The 15,335-nt window shown below is 50.3% G+C and overlaps 1 protein-coding gene across 6 annotated transcripts in view; it reads right to left on the bottom strand.

Moving 5' to 3' along the window:
* Positions 1-15,335, bottom strand: part of rfx4 (regulatory factor X, 4) — a 391,138-nt gene that overhangs the window by 339,747 nt on the left and 36,056 nt on the right. The gene's annotated exons all lie outside the window — the stretch shown is intronic.

Here is a 15,335-nt window from a genome sequence, read left to right as displayed (position 1 = left end):
AATTCACCTGCTCTATTTAATTGTTCCCTAAAACTTGACACATAATCCAATAGTGTAATTTCCGATTTCTCACTCACCAATTTTTCCTTAATCATTTTAAGTGGTCCTCTTACCTCATGATCAAAAATTAGTTCAAAAGGACTAAATTTGGTTGACTCATTAGGTGCATCCCTAATTGCAAACAATATGAATGAAATTCCTTTATCCCAATCCTCTGGATAATCTTGACAATAAACCCTCAACATTGTCTTTAATGTCTGATGGCACCTTTCTACCACGCCCTGCGATTCTGGATGGTACGCAGTTGATTCAAATTGTTTTATTCCTAAGCTAGTAGAAACCTAGTAGACACATCCATTATAGTCAAAAAATATTGATTCCCACTTTTTGTTTTAGGAAGCGTCCTACACAATCAATTTTGACCCTTGTAAAAGGTTCCTAGAATGGGTATTAAGGGCGCTGCTTTTATCACTGCTTGAGGTTTCCCTATCACTTGACATGTGTGACATGATTGACAAAATTTAACTACATCTTTATGTAGTCCAGGCCAATAAAAATGTGTCTGGATTTTAGCTTGAGTTTTCCTTATTCCCAAATGACCTCCCACTGGTACCTCATGTGCAACTCGCAACACCTCCTATCTATACCCTACCGGTAATACTACTTGATGAACTTCTGCCCACTTTTCATCCGCCTGCATATGTACAGGTCTCCATTTTCTCATCAAGACATAATTTTTACGGTAATAACACTCTGGTATACTCTCAGATTCCTCTTCCATATATGCTTTCTGATATATCCATTTTATTTCTACAGCTTTCTGTTGTAACTCCGCCAATTTTCCTGAACAAAAAATATCTGCCTCATCCTCCACCTGTTCTTGTTCTTTTTCAACCATCTGATCAAAAATCATTTCTGATAATTGCACTTCAACTTCATCTTCACTCTTTGATTTCTCCTCGTGTCTTAACCTTGTTACTACACAATCCGTTTGCAGATAGGGGCAGGGGTTTTAGCCTTTGCCTCGTTTATCGCTTGTAGGCAGGTCCTGTTAGGGTGCTGGTCAGCTTCTCCCCCCTGTGCCTCAGTATGGCTGGGGATCTAATGGAACTCTTGTATTTGGAGAAGGTGAAATTTGCTCTGAGGGGGTGAGTGGGGGATTCCACAAGAGATGGGGTTTCTTTATATTGCATATTGAGGAGCTTGTTGTCGCCAACTGCTAGGGGGAGGGGGGAAGGTGGTGGTGGGGGGGAGGTTTGGGGCGGGCCTGGGTTTTTGTTTTATTTTGGGTTGGCTGTATTTTGTAAATGTTATGTGCGTGATATGTTTAATGGTTAAAATGTTAACATTTGAAAATTTGAATAAAAATATTTTTCAAAAATTAATTCATTCAGTAATGTGACAATTTAATCCACCTTGTGACATGACAAATTAATTGAAACAGTAACATACATTAATCTATGCAATAACCTGACATGTTAATCCATATGGTAATCTGGCATGTTAATCTGTAAAGTAACATGACATTTAATCTATGCAGAAAGGTGGCACGTTAATCCATCCAGTAACATGGCATTCATTCAGACAGTAACATGCCATGTTTACCCATACAGCTACATGATCCTTCATTCGTACAGTAACCTGACATGTTAATCCATATAGAAACATGACACATTCATCCATACAGTAACATGTCATGTTAATCCACACTGTAGGACAATAGATTAATCCAAACAGTAACCTGACATAATCATCCATAGAGGAATCTGACATGTTAATCCATGCAGTAACAGGACATGACAATTAATAAAGTAACCTGACATGTTAATCCACAGTAACCTGACACATGAATATACACAGTAACATGACAGTTTAATCTTTTACAGTTACACGGCATGTTAATTATATGTTAACACAACACGACAATCCATAGAGTAGCATGGTATATTAATCCATACAGTATCATAGAATCATAGAATTTACAGTGTAGAAGGAGTCCATTCAGCCCATCATGTCTGCACCGTTAGGAAAGAGCATCCTACTTAAGCCCACACCTGCACCCTATCCCCGTAACCCAGTAACCCCACTTAACCTTTTTGGACACTAAGGGCAATTTAGCATGGCCAATCCACCTAACCCGCACATCTTTGGACTGTGAGAGGAAACCCACGCAGATACGGGGAGAACGTGCAGACTCCGCACAGATAGTGACCCAAGCCTGGAATCGAACCTGGGACCTTGGAGCTGTGAAGCAACAGTGCTAACCACTGTGCTACCATGCCGCCCACGTAACTTGATACATTAATCCTTACAGTAACATGGCATGTTAATCAGAAAAGTAACTTGACATGTTAATCAGAAAAGTAACTTGACATGTTAATCCATACAGTAACATGACAGTTTAAACCATACGGTAACTATCATGTTAATCCATACAGTGACATGACAGGCTAATCTTTTACAGTAACATGACATGTTAATCAATATGTTAATACAACACAATAATCCATAGAGTAACATTGTATATTAATCCATACAGTAACCTGACATGATAATCCATACAGTAACCTGACATGATAATCCATAGAGTAACCTGACACGATGATCCATATAGTAACCTGACATGATAATCTATACAGTAACCTGACATGTTAACCAATATAGTAAACTGAAATGTTAATTGATACAGTTACATGAAACGTTAATCAATGCAGTAACACGACATGGGCGGCACAGCGGCACAGCGGTTAGCAGTGCTGCATCACAGCACCAGGGACTCGGGTTCAATTCTGGCCACGGGTGACTGTGTGGAGTTTGCACTTTCTCCCCATGTCCGTGTGGGTTTCATCCGGGTGCTCCAGTTCCCTCCCACAGAGCAAAGATGTGCAGGATGGATTAATTGACCATGCTAAATTGCCCCTTAGTCTCCAAAAGGTTAGGTGGGGTTACTGGGTTATGGGGATAGGGTGGGGCATGGGGATAGGGTGGGGCGTGGGCCTAGGTAGGGTGCTCTTTCCAAGGGTCGGCGCAGACTTGATGAGCTGAATGGCCTCCTTCTGTATTGTAGGGATTATATGATTCTATGTTAATCAATACAGTAATGCAACACATTAATCCAGAGAATAACCTGACACATTAACCCATACAATATCCTGACATGTTAATCAATGCAGTAACATAACATGTTAATCAAGAAAGTAACATCACGTTAACCCATACAATAAGCAGACGGGTTAATCCATACAGTAATCTGACGTGTTAATCCATACAGCAGGACAACAGGTTAATCCACAAAGTAACATAACACATTAACCCATACAGTAACATGACACACTGATTCATACAGTAATCTGATATGTTGATCCATACAGTAACACAACATGTTAACCCATACAGTAACCAGACAGGTTCATCCATGCAGTAACCCGGCACATTAATCCATGCAGTACCATGATATGTTCATTCATACAGTAACATGACATGTTAATCAATGCGATAATATGACACATTAATCCATACAGTAATCTGACATGTTAACCCTTACATTAACATGATAAGTTACTCCATATAGTAGCATGACACATTAGCGCATACAGTAACATGACATGTTAATCTATACGGGAACAAATTATATTCATGCAAACAGTAACCAGACGCATTAATCATGTTAGTCCATGCAGTAACACGGCACATTAATCCACACAGTAACCTGACATATTAATCATGGCAGTAAACCAACACATTAATGCATGTGGTAACATGAAATGCTAATCAATGCAGTACCATGAAACATTAAACTATACAGTAACATGACACAATAACCCATTCAGGAACCTGACACATTGACCCATACAGTAACATGACACATTGACCCATTCAGTAACCTGACACATTAACCCATTCAGTAACCTGACACATTAACCCATTCAGGAACCTGACACATTAACCCATTCAGTAACCTGACACGTTAACCCATTCAGTAATCTGACACATTGATCCATTCAGTAACCTGACACATTAACCCATTCAGTAACCTGACACATTAACCCATTCAGGAACCTGACACATTAACCCATTCAGTAACCTGACACATTGACCCATACAGTAACCTGACACATTAACCCATTCAGTAACATGACACATTAACCCATTCAGTAACCTGACACATTAACCCATTCAGTAACATGACACATTGACCCATTCAGTAGCCTGACACATTAACCCATTCAGTAACCTGACACAATAACCCATTCAGGAACCTGACACATTAACCCATTCAGTAACCTGACACATTGACCCATTCAGTAACCTGACACATTGACCCATTCAATAACATGAAACATTAACCCATTCAGTAACCTGACACATTAACCCATTCAGTAACATGACACATTGACCCATTCAGTAACCTGACACATTGACCCATTCAGTAACATGACACATTGACCCACAGTAACCTGACACATTAACCCATTCAGTAACCTGACACATTAACCCATTCAGTAACCTGACACATTAACCCATTCAGGAACCTGACACATTGACCCATTCAGTAACCTGACACATTGACCCATTCAATAACCTGACACATTAACCCATTCAGGAACCTGACACATTAACCCATTCAGTAACCTGACACATTAACCCATTCAGTAACATGACACATTAACCCATTCTGTAACATGACACATTAACCCATTCAGTAACCTGACACATTGACCCATTCAGGAACCTGACACATTAACCCATTCAGTAACATGACACATTAACCCATTCAGTAACATGACACATTGACCCATTCAGGAACCTGACACATTAACCCATTCAGTAACCTGACACATTAACCCATTCAGTAACTTGACACATTAACCCATTCAGTAACCTGACACATTAACCCATTTAGTAACCTGACACATTAACCCATTCAGTAACTTGACACATTAACCTATTCAGGAACCTGACACATTGACCCATTCAGTAACATGACACATTAACCCATTTAGTAACCTGACACATTAACCCATTCAGTAACCTGACACATTAACCCATTCAGTAACATGACACATTAACCCATTCAGTAACATGACACATTAACCCATTCAGTAACCTGACACATTAACCCATTCAGTAACATGACACATTAACCCATACAGGACCGCAGTATGTTAATCCATGCAGTAACCTGACACATTAATCCATACATTAACATGACATGTTAACCCACACAGTAACCTGACATGTTAACCCACACAGTAACCTGACATGTTAATCCATACATTAACACGACACATTAATTCATGCAGTTGTAGATAGTGTTGAGGGCTGTTGCAGGTTTCAACAGGACATTGACAGGATGCAGAGCTGGGCTGAGAAGTGGCAGGTGGAGTTCAACCTAGATAAATGTGAGGTGATTCATTTTGGAAGGTCGAATTTGAATGTTGAATACAGGGTTAAAGGCAGGATTCTTGGAAGTGTGGAGGAACAGAGGGATCTTGGGGTCCACATACATAGATCCCTCAAAGTTGCCACCCAGGTTGATAGGGGTGTTAAGAAAAAGTATGGTGTGTTGGCTTTCATTAACAAGGGGATTGAGTTTAAGAGCCGCGAGGTTTTACTGCAGCTTTATAAAACCCTGGTTAGACCACACTTGGAATATTGTGTCCAGTTCTGGTCGCCTCATTATAGGAAGAATGTGGATGCTTTGGAGAGGGTGCAGAGGAGATTTACCAGGATGCTGCCTGGACTGGAGAGCATGTCTTATGAAGAAAGATTGAGGGAGCTAGGGCTTTTCTCACTGGAGCGAACACCGTTACACCAACACCTCACATTATCACACACACCCTCTCACATTAACACACACTCTGTCGGACTTCCGGTTGCGGCTATGCGGAGCTAAGCCGCACGATTCGGCAGCTCCCGCTGCCACGGACTTTCGGGCTCGCTTGAGGAGCCCCAATGGAACTTTTTTTTGACGCAACCCGTGGGGAAGGGAAGAGAGGTCCCCCTCCAACTTCTATGAAACGGACCAGAAGTGCAACGGCCAAAAAAGCGGCACTGGAGCAACGGGAGAAGCGAGGGAAAAAAAACAAAATGGCGGCGGCCAGGGACAAAGGGGAGCTGCAGGAGTTCGCAGGAGCAGCGCGAGGAGATGCGCAAGGAGATGTTGGCGCCTATGCGTTCGGCAATTGAAGGACTCGGGATCACCCAGAAGGCCTACGAAGTTAAGATCCAGGAGGTACAGAAAAGAGTCAGTCAGAACGAGGACGAGCTCGTGGGCCTGGCGGTGAGAGTGGAGCAGAACGAGGCGCTACACAAGAGGTGGGCAGGAAGACTCGAAGACCTGGAGAACAGGTCGAGGAGAAAGAATCTGCGGATCCTGGGTCTCCCTGAAGGAGTGGAGGGGGCCGATGCCAGGGCATACGCGAGCACGATGCTCGAGGCGATGATGGGCACGAAGGCCCCTTCGAGGCCGCTGGAGTTGGACGGGGCACATCGGGTGCTGGCGAGGAAGCCCCAGGCAAATGAGCCGCCAAGGGCGATGGTGGTGAGGTTTCACCGGTTCACGGACAGAGAGTGGGTCCTGAAATGGGCCAAGAAGGAGCGGAGCAGTAAGTGGGACAATGCAGATATCCGAATATACCCGGACTGGAGCACGGAGGTTGCAAAGCGGAGAGCGGGTTTCAACCGGGCCAAAGCGGCGTTGGACCGGAAAGGAGTGAAATTCGGAATGCTGCAGCCAGCGCGACTGTGGGTCACATACAAGGGCCAACACTACTACTTGAAACGCCTGAAGAGGCGTGGACCTTTGTACAAGCCGAAAAGTTGGACTCTAACTGAGGGTTTGTGAGGGTGGGGGGGATGTTTGAGGTTTGGTGTGTGATGGTTGTTGTATATAGGGGGTCAATCACACGCAGGAAATGTTATATGGGCTGGGGGAGAGAGACAAGGCCACGACAGGAGTTGCGCCAGAGGGGGCGGAGCGGGCTTTGGAAAGCGCGGGGTTTTTTCCCGCACACGGGAAGAAAGGCGGGAAGGGGAACGAAGGAATGCATATTGATCGGGAGACTCCCACACGGGGAGGTCAATGGGACGGCGGGGGAAGCCGGGGTCAGCAGGCGTCAGCTGACTCACGGGAGTGACATGGGGGGAGCAAAAAAGCTAGACAGGGGTCTAGCGGGGGGTAGGGAAAGGGGGGGGGAAGCGGGGGGGGGGGGGGGGGGGGGAAGGGTTGCTGCTGCACTGGCCGAAAGGGAATGGGACACAGAAGAGATGGTCAGGACGGGGGTCCCCCGTCTGGGGGACTGGAGGGTGAGGGAGGCGTGGACACGGGACTGGCCCGGAAAAGGAGATGGCTAGTCTAGTCGGGGGAGGGGGGAGCCCCTCCAATCCGGCTGATAACGTGGAACGTGAGGGGCCTGAATGGGCCGGTGTAGAGGGCTCGAGTGTTCGCGCACTTTAAGGGACTGAAGGCGGACGTGGTCATGCTCCAAGAGACACACCTGAAGGTGACGGACCAGGTCAGGTTAAGAAAGGGATGGGTAGGACAGGTATTCCACTCAGGACTGGACGCGAAGAATAGAGGGGTGGCAATATTGGTGGGAAAGCGGGTGTCATTTGAGGCCAAGACTATTGTAGTGGACAATGGCAGGCGATATGTAATGGTGAACGGTAGACTGCAAGGGATGTGGGTGGTGTTGGTAAACGTATACGCCCCGAACTGGGATGATGCAGGATTCATGAAGCGCATGCTGGGGCGCATTCCAGACCTGGAGGTGGGAGGCCTGATAATGGGAGGGGACTTCAATACAGTGTTGGATCCAGCACTGGACCGCTCCAGATCAAGGACTGGAAAGAGGCCGGCGGTGGCCAAGGTACTTAGGGGGTTTATGGATCAAATGGGGGGAGTGGACCCATGGCGGTTTGCAAGGCCGCAGGCCAGGGAATTTTCTTTCGTCTCCCATGTACACAAAGCCTACTCCCGGATAGATTTTTTTGTTCTGGGTAGGGCGCTCATCCCGAGGGTGGAGGGGACGGAGTATTTGGCCATAACCGTTTCGGACCATGCCCCGCACTGGATGGAACTTGAGCTGGGAGAGGAGAGGGACCAATGCCCGTTGTGGCGGCTGGATGTGGGACTGCTGGCGGACGAGGTGGTGTGTGGGAAGGTGAGGGGGTGTATCGAAAGGTACTTGGAGGCCAACGACAACGGGGAGGTGCGGGTGGGGGTGGTATGGGAGGCGTTGAAGGCGGTGATCAGGGGAGAGCTAATCTCCATTAGGGCTTATAGGGAGAAGACAGAGGGTATGGAAAGGGAGAGGTTAGTGGGGGAGATTTTGAGAGTGGACAGGAGATACGCAGAGGCCCCGGAGGAAAGATTACTTGGGGAAAGACGACGCCTCCAGACGGAGTTTGACCTGTTGACCACAGGGAAGGCGGAGGCACAGTGGAGGAAAGCGCGGGGGGCGACCTACGAGTATGGGGAAAAGGCTAGTCGGATGCTGGCACACCAGCTCTGTAAGAGGATGGCAGCGAGGGAAATAGGGGGAGTCAAAGATGGAAGGGGAGCCACAGTTCGGAGGGCGACGAAAATAAACAAGGTATTTAAGGCCTTTTATGAAGTTCTGTACAGATCCCAGCCCCCAGCGGGGGAAGAGGGGATGAGACGATTCCTAGATCAACTGAGATTCCCGAGGGTGGAGGAGCAAGAGGTGGCTGGTTTGGGGGCACCAATTGGGTTGGCGGAGCTGAGCAAGGGTTTGGGGAGTATGCAGGCGGGGAAGGCCCCGGGACCGGACAGATTCCCGGTGAAGTTCTACAGGAAGTACGTAGACCTGTTGGCCCCGCTACTGGTGAGGACCTTTAATGAGGCAAGAGAGGAGGGGACCCTGCCCCCGACAATGTCGGAAGCGACAATTTCTTTGATCCTAAAGCGGGACAAGGACCCACTGCAATGTGGATCGTACAGGCCGATCTCGCTCCTCAATGTGGATGCGAAGTTGCTGGCAAAAGTGCTGGCCACAAGGATCGAGGACTGTGTCCCGGGGGTGATCCATGAAGACCAGACGGGATTCGTAAAGGGCAGGCAATTAAACACTAACGTGCGGCGGCTCTTAAACGTGACGATGATGCCATCGGAGGAGGGAGAGGCGGAGATAGTGGCAGCTATGGACGCGGAGAGGCCTTTGACCGAGTAGAGTGGGAGTACCTCTGGGAGGTGCTGCGTAGGTTTGGGTTCAGGGGAGGGTTTATCAGTTGGGTTAAGCTCCTTTAGAGCCCCGATGGTGAGTGTAGTGACGAACCGGCGGAGGTCGGAGTATTTTCGACTGTACCGGGGGACGAGGCAGGGGTGTCCCCTGTCCCCCCTGTTGTTCGCATTGGCGATCGAACCATTGGCCATGTCATTGAGGGAGTCTAATAAATGGAGGGGGGTGATCCGAGGGGGAGAAGAGCATCGGGTGTCGCTATATGCGGATGACCTGTTGTTGTACGTGGCGGATCCAATGGAGGGGATGGTGGAGGTCATGCAGACTCTACGGGAGTTTGGGGAGTTTTCGGGCTATAAGCTCAATGTAGGGAAGAGTGAGCTCTTTGTATTACAGGCGGGGGACCAAGAAAGAGGGATAGGGGACCTACTGCTGAGGAGGGCGGAGGGGAGCTTTCGGTATCTGGGGATCCAGATAGCCAGGAGTTGGGGGACCCTACATAAACTGAATCTGACGAGGTTGGTGGAGCAAATGGAGGAGGATTTCAAAAGATGAGACATGTTACTGCTCTCGCTGGCGGGTAGAGTGCAGTCGGTCAAAATGATGGTCCTTCCGAGGTTTCTGTTTGTGTTTCAGTGCCTTCCCATCGTGATCACTAAGGCCTTTTTTAAGAGAGTAGGTAGGAGTATTATGGGGTTTGTGTGGGCGAATAAGACCCCGAGAGTAAGGAGAGGGTTCCTAGAACGCAGTAGGGACCGAGGAGGGTTGGCCAAACCTGGGGAGCTACTACTGGGCAGCAAATGTGGCGATGATCCGCAAGTGGGTTATGGAGGGAAAGGGGGCGGCATGGAAGAGGAGGGAGATGGCGTCCTGTAAAGGAACGAGCCTGGGGGCGTTGGTGACGGCACCGCTGCCGCTCATGCCGACAAAGTATACCATGAGCCCGGTGGTGGCGGCAACGCTAAGGATCTGGGGCCAGTGGAGATTGCACAGGGGTGCAATGGGAGCGTCGGTGTGGTCCCCGATCAGGGGTAACCACCGGTTTGTCCCAGGGAAGATGGACGGGGGGTTCCAGAGCTGGCATCGGGCGGGGATTGGAAGAATGGGAGACCTGTTCATCGACGGGACGTTTGCGAGCCGAGGGGCACTGGAGGAGAAGTTTGGTTACCCCCGGGAAATTACTTTAGATATACGCAGGTGAGGGCTTTTGTGAGGGCGACAGGTGAGGGAATTCCCGTTGCTCCTGGCACAAGAAGTTCAAGATAGGGTGATCTCGGGTGTATGGGTCGGGGAGGGCAAGGTGTCGGAAATACACCAGGAGTTGAAAGAAGAGGGGGAAGCGCTGGGAGAAGAGTTGAAGGGTAAATAGGAGGAGGAGCTGGGGGAGGAGATCGAGGAAGGTCTGTGGGCTGATGTCCTAGGTAGGGTTAATTCCTGTGCCAGGCTCAGCCTGATACAATTTAAGGTGGTCCACAGAGCGCACTTGATGGGGGCAAGGTTGAGTAGGTTCTTTGGGGTGGAGGACAGATGTGGAAGGTGCTCAGGGAGCCCGGCGAACCATGTCCATATGTTTTGGTCATGCCCGGCACTGGAGGGGTTCTGGAGAGGAGTGGCGGAGCAATATCTCAGGTGGTGAAAGTCCGGGTCAAGCCAAGCTGGGGGCTAGCAATATTTGGAGTAGTGGACGAACCGGGAGTGCAGGAGGCGAAAGAGGCCGGCATTCTCGCCTTTGCGTCCCTAGTAGCCCGGCGAAGGATCTTGCTAATGTGGAAGGAGGCGAAGCCCCCCAGCCTGGAGGTCTGGATAAATGATATGGCTGGGTTCATAAAGTTGGAAAGGATTAAGTTCACCTTGAGAGGGTCTGTGCAGGGGTTCTACAGGTGGTGGCAACCGTTCCTAGACTATCTCGCGGAACGTTAGAGGAAGGTCGGTCAGCAGCAGCAGCAACCTTGGGGGGGGGGGCGCCTGGGAGTGGGGGGGGGGAGGGGGGGAAGGGGGGACTGCCTGGGAGGGTGGGTGAGCAAGAGATAACATGAAGGGTTGGGGAAACTGGCACGTACGGGAGAGGGCCAGTGTACAAAGCTGTGTAAATATATCATTTTGCCATGTATATATCTTGCTCTGCGCGATTTCTCCTTTTTTCTGTTACGGGGGGGGGGGGGGGGGGGGGGCGGGGGGGTTATTGTTTGTAAGGGAGAAAAATTGTGTGAAAAAACTTTAATAAATATATTTTTTGTAATACACACACTCTGTCACACCAACACACACACACCACTCACATTAACACACACACACCTCTCACATTAACACACTCACACACATAACCTCTCACATTAACATACACACCGTTACACCAACACCTCACATTATCACACACACCCTCTCACATTAACACACTCTGTCACACCAACACACACACCCCACTCACATTAACACACACACCGTCACACATTATCACACACACCTCTCACATTAACACACATACACACACCTCTCATTTTAACACACACTCCGTCACACCAACACACACCACTCACATTAACACACATTCTGTCACACCAACACACACACCACTCACATTAACACACACTCTGTCACACCAACACACACACCTCTCAGATTAACACACACCCTCTCACATTAACACACACTGTCACACCAACACACACCACTCACATTAACACAGTCTGTCACACCAACACACACACACCTCTCAGATTAACACACACCCTCTCACATTAACACACATTCTGTCACACCAACACACACACCACTCACATTAACACACTCTGTCACACCAACACACACACCTCTCAGATTAACACACACACCATCTCACATTAACACACGCACACACATAACCTCTCACATTAACATACACACACACCGTTACACCAACACCTCACATTATCACACACACCCTCACATTAACACACATACACACCTCTCACATTAACACACACAGTCACACCAACACACACACACCCTCTCACATTAACACACATACACACACAACCTCTCATATTAACACACACTGTCACACCAACATACACCACTCACATTAACACACACGCTGTCACACCAACACATACACCACTCACATTAACACACACCCTGTCACACCAACACATACACCACTCACATTAACACACACCACTCACATTAACACACACCCTGTCACACCAACACATACACCTCTCACATTAACACACACACGCACAAACACACACAAATCCTCTCAAAAAAGCACACACACCATTACACCAACACACACACACCCTCTCATATTAACACACACATCCTGGGCGCGATTCTCCAGAAAGATTTCTAAGTGTAGCGAGCGGGAATGGCCACGATATTGCCGGCACTCAACCCAGCAAGGCCAGCAACTCTATTCAACATTATTTGGTCCACTTAACGAGGCCTCACAGGCTTCTCGCCGCAAATGAAGGCTCGCCAGCTAATTCGTCGGCACTGTGCTCCCCTGCCCTCCGCTAACAAGGTGAGCAGCACTTAAGCATCACTTGCTCAGCCAATCCCAGCCAGCTCGCAACACTGGCGCCGAGGAGACCAGCCCCAAGATTCAGGGATGCAGATTTGGGGAGGCTGCTAGACACTGTGGAGGCCGGGAGGGATGTCCTTTCCCCCCCCCCCCCCCACCACCACCCCGAGGGTCCCGGAGGGTCAACTACAGGGCGGCCAGTGCTACCTGGAATGAGGTGGTGGTGGCTGTGAGCGCCGGGAGTGTAACCAAGAGGACTGGCCTCCAGTGCCGGAAAAAAGTCAATAATCTATGCCAACAACGCCCCCCCCCCCCCCCCCCCCCCCCGAGAACCACCGGGCCCTACCTGGAGGACAGTTGTTATTGCCGTACTGACTGACTCATTCCTCCTGCTGACCACATGCCAATTCTCCAGCAGGTCCTCCAGCCGACGGCGCCGGCCCATCTTGGGTGGCCCCTTCTCCACCCTCCCAGGAGACCACCTCGGAGGAGAGCTCTCCTGAAGCCACCGTTATAGTCACTTCACAGCTGTGATCCCCACCCTCCACCAGCGCAGATACACGCACCTCGGTGGGAAATGTTAGTGGACAGGCTTCTGGGGCACAATCTGGTGAGCACCACACTGCTGCTGATGTACATCAAGTGGGGGCAGGAACCCCCAGGCGAGACAGCAGTCGGAGGTCTGCTGGATCCCAGGAGCTAGCTGGGTCCCAGCCTGATGCTGAGCCTGTGGAAGAGGTCATCCCGGAACTGATGGAGACGTTAAGGAGTGGCTGGGACATTCAGAGGGAGGTGTCAGCATCACTCCAGCAGATTCTTGGCCGCTTGGAGGAGTCACAGACACCATGGGCGCTGGAGATGTCGATGACGATGCGTGGCACCAAGGCCAAAACTGCTAGGGTGGCGACCGCAGTAGAGACCCTGGTGCACGACAACGCACCATGAGTGAAGGTCTACAAAGTGTCGCGCAGTCCCAGTACCAGGCCGACCTTGATGAGGTTCTGTGGGACATGTCCCGCTCTCATATTGAAATGACCGAGGCACTGCAGAGCATATCCCAGTCGCAGGTGGGCATTGCAGAAGCGCAAAAGCGCATGTCCCAAACACTGAGGGGCATCGACACCATGGTGCAGACCATGGGGAACCACAGGGCTGGCAGAGCCAGATGATGCAGGGACAGCCGGGACTCAAACAGCTGCCCCTCCTTCCCACGATGAATCCCAGGACCCAATGGGCATCAAGCAGGAGGGGCGCTGGGTGGCAACCTCGATCTGTCCCATGGAGTGGCGATGTTGGCCGCCAGCTCCCCCGAGTTCCACCCCACTGACGATGCTCCGTCTCGGGGTCAGCACACGGGTCAGGGCGACGCCGACAAGTAAGCTGGGGCCCTCTGGCCTCAGAGCCCCTAGTGGACGCTCACCAGGCGCATCAAAGGCCACGGGAATTGGTAAGCAGCTGGCTGCCACCACCTCAGATATGCATCCCGGGGACACATCTAGACGGAATTGTAGAGCTAGGAGGGCCAAGCACATCACTGAGGGCACCGGGGGAGGGGGAGAGGGGATGTAGCTAGGGGGTGGGGGGATGTAGCTAGGGGGTGGGGGGGTAGGTAGGGAGTGAGGGGTTTGGTGGTGGGAGAGGGGGAGCACCATCGGGGGGCGGGGAATTGTAAAACGGAATAAAAACCTTTGAGCACAAGCAGTATGATGCCTCTGTCACTTTTATCCGCAATGCAGCCCGACCCCCGTACCCTTGGCCGCTCTCTCCAGACATGACCCCTCCCCGTGGCGCTCACCCACCCTCCGGCCATGGACATGTCCCCGGAGCTGTGTCCCATCCCCTGGGTTCGGATGCTGCGTGTGTGGTGTTGCCTCCCGCAGGGTTCAAGCACAATGTCCAGGCATCAAGGTGTGATTGGGATGCTGGGCAATGACTCCCACATGCTCCCTGATCCACCCACCCATGGGAATCCACTTGGGTTGTGTGAAGTGCTCACTTAACCACAATTGCCAATTCCCACTAGCAATAGCCTTCAGCCACACGGCCAGAGGCCTCAGCAGTCGGCGGGGGTTATGGGTGATCGGTGGGGCAAACGGGCAGGGAAAAGGGGTTGCCCCCAGAACGGGATCCATGGGTTGGCATGAAGGTGCCGTGCGTGATTGCCACCCTGGTTCCTCCCCCAGTGCCTGCCCCCCACCCTCCCATGGCGGGCCACCCCTGTGGAGGGTCCACCACCCCCCACGAAGCACTGGGCTGGCAAGTCCAGTGCGCCTGCGCTCTTTGCCTGTGAGCAAAGATGGCTGCTCACCTCCTCAGCTCCCCACGGAAACCCTTCCGCCAGGTTCACGGTTTTCAAAAAGAGTACCAATCGGTGCCAGTGTAAGCACTTGCTGGGGAGGCCGCTGAATGCCGATAGGCCATTGGATATGGGGTGGCTCTCGTTAATTGTATGGAAATGGGGTTTAAGTGGTGATAATTGGTTTCTCGCCACGCTACGGCGAGATCCTGATTTCGCCGAGGGGAGCGGGCTGGATGCATCGCAAACTGATTGGTGCCCGGGGCGGATATCGTTTTCTGCCTCTCCTGCTATTCACCAGCCCCGTTTCGCTTGAGTGAGAGCGTAACTAGGC

This window comes from Scyliorhinus torazame, chromosome 19 (assembly GCF_047496885.1).
Source record: "Scyliorhinus torazame isolate Kashiwa2021f chromosome 19, sScyTor2.1, whole genome shotgun sequence".
Classification (NCBI taxonomy): domain Eukaryota; kingdom Metazoa; phylum Chordata; class Chondrichthyes; order Carcharhiniformes; family Scyliorhinidae; genus Scyliorhinus; species Scyliorhinus torazame.
Note: the sequence above shows the minus strand (reverse complement) of the source record. Positions and strands in the feature narration are given on the sequence as shown.